General features: G+C 34.0%; 1 pseudogene; it reads left to right on the top strand.

The window, feature by feature from the left end:
• Window positions 1-2,735, top strand: part of LOC127748396 (putative MYST-like histone acetyltransferase 1) — a 10,695-nt pseudogene extending 7,960 nt beyond the window's left edge.
• The last annotated feature ends 2,249 nt before the right edge of the window (window positions 2,736-4,984 follow it).

Raw genomic sequence — 4,984 nt, 5'->3', positions numbered from 1 at the left:
TGGTTGAGATCTTGATCCAGCATGTCTCACCAAGCCTGTTGACGTTCGTGAACGCGTGAAGCTCGTAACAGAGATCTCAGTCTCTCAGCATCGCCTACATCTCACCAGCTGAAACTAACCAGCGCCATCGCCGTGATTGTGCTCTCCGACGAAGAATCTGCTTAGCTCGGTGGGTTAGGGTTTCCATATGGGGGTTGACAAAAACGATGTTGAATATACGGCATTCGGGAGCATTCACAGAGCGTGAATGGCCAGAGTTTATACGGAGCAGGTGGAGTGAATTTGGCTTTCACTATTAGCTCCGGTGTCTAGCTGCTGCCTTTTTCATTTCAATTTCTTTTTTCTGCAGTTGTGATATCTCTTTCCTGAAAGTACATAGTCATCGTGGATAAATGTGACACATGAGATAAGAACAAGAAAAACTAAGAAGTAATAAAACGTATACAATCTAGAGTGAATGAAGTGATATTTTTGTAATTACAATTTAAACAAATAAAAACAACAGACAAACAAGTTTGAGATCAGTAATGTGATTCAAATGTTGAAATATCTGAAAATCCATAGGAAGAACCTAATGAAAACTCATGGCCACACCTTTGATATCTTATTCATACGCATAAAAAGGAAAAATTAAAATAATAAAATTTATTAGTTTATGCATTTACTTATAAGAAAATTGACAAGAATGGGAAGAAACAAAGAAGGTAATGGCAGCAGCGATATAGAAGAACAATGCTAAAGTATTGCAATGAACTCTGAAGTCCATGAATCATGCCTTAAGTATAGTTATAGAAACCTTCCATTTGAGGATCAAGAAATTTGCTAAGGTTTTGAAAAAGAAACAGCCTTGCCTATACATTTACTAGGAGACAATATGCCTATATCTATGTTGAACATCTGGATGGTTGTGGGGGAAAGCCAACACACACCAATTACAAGATACATTGATATTACTTCTAATCAATAATTAGGAAGCCCATCTGAAATACATTTGATCAACAGAATGAATACTTTACAAGTGAAGTTTGTATTCCATGATTACTTTCAAGTTCAACATGTTAATCTACTGAAACATTATCCTGGATACTCTTCTTATATATAGTGTCCCTTATATGGCAGATTAAGGGTGAAAAAAAAATGCATTACCTTAACTGCGCATTGCAATTGGCAACAAGCACAATGAATTTTTCTTAGTAAATTTGTGATTATTAATTGGTGTCTGATTGTGTAAAGATTTCAGATCTGACTTGACTTAGAAAACTTTTTTCTGAAAAAAAAAAAAAAGACTTGTCCCTTTCATTTAACCAAACCAACATAATTCGAATAGGAACTGCAATTTTCCCTTCCCTTTGTTTTTGATTGAATCAGAACTTTGCATCATATCATATGCATAATTTATATGCCTTTTTGAGCCCATGTAACAACATTGGTTCCTGTTCGTGCAGAAAAAATGTGATTGTAAGCATCCCCCTGGTGATAAAATATACAGAAGTGGTACCCTATCAATGTTTGGTGTATATTTACAGTAATGTTTTTGTTATTATTAATATAAGTTCATCTATTCATTTTTCTCCTCCTATGGTAAGTTTTATCCTAGGCCACTATGATTGATATTTTTTTATATCCAAACTCAATTCCTTAATTCTTGCAACGATGTGATTACTTTTAATTATTGTTCTATGTCTAAACAGGTTGACGGGAAGAAGAACAAGGTTTATGGCCAGAATCTGTGTTATTTGGCAAAGTTGTTTCCTGATCAAAAGACCCTCTATTATGATGTAGACCTATTTTTGTTCTATGTTTTGTGTGAATGTGATAATCTAGGATGCCACATGGTTGGCTACTTCTCTAAGGTAAATAATACTTGGCTCTAATCATTTCAGGTTGGCATGAGATATTTCAGTATTTATATTTTTTAATTTGCTATCCCAATTCTTTCATCTCTTCTCAGAAACCTGTGATGCTTGTAATTGGTGAAACTTGACATTGGACATTGTTTTAATTTAAATATCTTATTTCTCCTGCATACTTATGCCTTATGGTTTTGTTGCACTTATTTCTTCGTATTTACTTTACATGAACGATACTGGTGTTGATATTGACTACCTTTTATCATAAAGGAAAAACATTCCGAGGAATCCTATTAAAAATTTCTAATAGCCTTCTGTAAGCGCGCTCTCCCCCTCCTCTATCCTTCTCACACCGATGCGCACACACATTTTTGTAGATTTCATCGATTCTAATTTCAAATATTGAACAACATATGAACTTTCCAAGGGGGACAAAGTTGGCACGCCAGAAAGACCCCTTTCAGATCTTGGACTGCTAAGCTACAGAGGATATTAGACCAGGGTTCTCTTGGACATTCTGAAAAAGCATAAGGGTAACATTTCCATCAAGGTAAGCATCTGTATAATAATTTTATTTCATAGAACGCATGTTATATTGTTACTGAGAAAGTTGCGTTTCTGCAGGAACTAAGTGATATGACTGCCATTAAAGTCGAAGATATATTGACAACTCTTCAGAGCCTAGAATTGATCCAATACAGAAAAGGACGGCATTTTATTTGTGCAGATCCTAAGGTTCTTGATCGCCATCTTAAAGTTGTTGGTAGAGGGGGTCTTGAGGTTGATGTTAGCAAATTGATTTGGACCCCTTGCACGGAACAAAGTTGAGGCAAGAGCTACCTACCCTTTAAGTAACTTTGATGAACTTGTATATATAGATTTTAGGTTTGGTTGGTTAGTTGTTTTAGCACTGCCCCCTTTTGTGTATTAACAAATAACAAATACTTGGTCTTGTAAAGATCTTAGCTAGCTTAGGAACACATTGATTGTTATAAGCTGAATCATTCTTACCTGTTTTAATTCATGACTCAATTTATTTGTGCTTAATTTCAACAAAAAGAAAAGAGAATACTTGGAAATCGACCTTTAATATTTATAAAAAAATAGAAATTGGTAACGATTAGATTTAGTTCTACCTTTTCTTATGTGCAATGTACTGAATCGTCTCTTTTCGTGCAGTTTGAGGCATGTATTGTATTTTCTTTTTCGTGGTATCTTCCAATCCTACAACTTAAAAATTAATTTGTTGTAAATTTGTACTTGATTTAAGAGATAGCATATTGAATTAAATTCTGAAATTAATATGACAACATTTTGTCATACAAGAAACCCGAAATTAAAAAGACTTCCCAATCAAACTTGCATTTACAAGCCACCAAAAGAATTAAGATGAGAAAAACTCAAAATCTATGAAAAGTTGAAAACCACTAAAAGACAGATATGCTATAAGGCTCTTGCAATGGTTGGTCATCAGAACACAAAATTGGTTTTCTTAGCCTACTGTCTTCTCTATATGCTCATCCATGACTAGCAACACTGTTAAACAAAAAGGGTTAGTCACTTCATGTTCAAGCAAACCATAGTAACCCTAATGACTCCTGATATCTTGGATATAGCGACCAATTTGCTACAGACCGAGATAAAACGCATCTACCGCAAGAAATACTCCAAGCTGTGAGGAAATGATCAAACATACAAAACATCATGATTGAGAAAAAGAGAGTTGCGACTAACAGAGAGAAACATAGATTTGGCAAATTACCAGCCGCACTGAGAATACTAATCTATAACCCCAACCTTCCTTCGCTGCAGCCACTCTTTGCTGATTAGTCCAACTGGATAATCATGAAAACATAAATTTTGTATTTCTATTAGTAATATAATGAAACTATATTTAAATGGTGCACATAATGATTATGTCGTTTCAATTTTAACCAACAATTTCTCATCAATAACTGGTAATTATAATGAATTTAAAATACTAGAAATTATAACCTAGTAATAGTATAAGAATGCCTCCCCTCATATCAAGATAAGAAAAATTGTTAAGAAAAAATTATACATATGATATGATGCAAAGTTCTGATTCAATCAAAAACAAAGGGAAGGAAAAATTGCACTTCCTATTCGAATTGTGTTGTTTTGGTTAAATCAAAGGAACAAATCTTTTTCTTTTTCAGAAAAATTTTTTCAACTCAAGTCAGATCTAAAATTTTCACACAATCAGACACCAATTAATAATAATCATAAATTTGCAAAGAAAATTTCATTGTGCTTGTTGCCAATTGCAATGCTTAGTTAAGACAATGCATTTTCTTTTCCACTCTTAATCTGTCATTGAAGTGAAGTAGTTGTTTTATTTTCTTTTCCACCCTTAAAATAAACATTGCGGTGCAAAGACGGCAGAAAATCTCCAAATACACAAAAATTGCCATAGAAAAAGTAATAAAACCAAATAACGTAAAATGAAATCTGAGTAGTTCGCAAGGACAAAGACGAAGTACACAACAACGCAGAGGGATTGGAAAGTGTGGTGTGGCAGCAGTAGAAGGAGTAGTGGCGGTGGTGAGTGCAGGTAGCAACAGCGCAACGGTGTAGTCTGCAGAGATGTGACAAGAACATGAACATTAGTGAAAAAGCTCTAGCAGATACATCTCTTTCATCCCTGAAATTAAGATTAAATGAAATTTGAGTAGTTCGCAGGGGCAGAGACGAAGCACAACAATGCAAAGGGACCGGAAGTGTGGTGTGGTGGCGATGCTAAGTACAAGCAGCAACAGCAACTGTGGTAGCTGCAGTAAGAACACAAACACTAGGAAAAAAAGTCTTAGCAGAGACATCTCTCTAATTTATGGAATTATAATTAAAAGAAAAACGAAAAGGTGTAAAAAGCAAAATTAGAAAGACAAAATTTTAATTATTAATTTTTTTAAAAATAAAAAAATGGGGTTCAATTTGTAAATATTTTTAAGTGGATTAATGGTACTCCCACATAAAATGAGAAGTAAAGAATCCATGGCCTGAATCGGTTAGCAAATTAGGGTTTGGTTTTCTTAGATTTGGGCTAATTTATGGTCTTAGTCCTTGAAAAATAAAATAATGATAGTAAAAATATTAAAATTATATAATTTTTT

This window comes from Arachis duranensis, chromosome 6 (assembly GCF_000817695.3).
Source record: "Arachis duranensis cultivar V14167 chromosome 6, aradu.V14167.gnm2.J7QH, whole genome shotgun sequence".
Lineage (NCBI taxonomy): Eukaryota > Viridiplantae > Streptophyta > Magnoliopsida > Fabales > Fabaceae > Arachis > Arachis duranensis.
The sequence above is the reverse complement of the archived record's forward strand: the minus strand, read 5'-3'. Positions and strand labels throughout refer to the sequence as shown.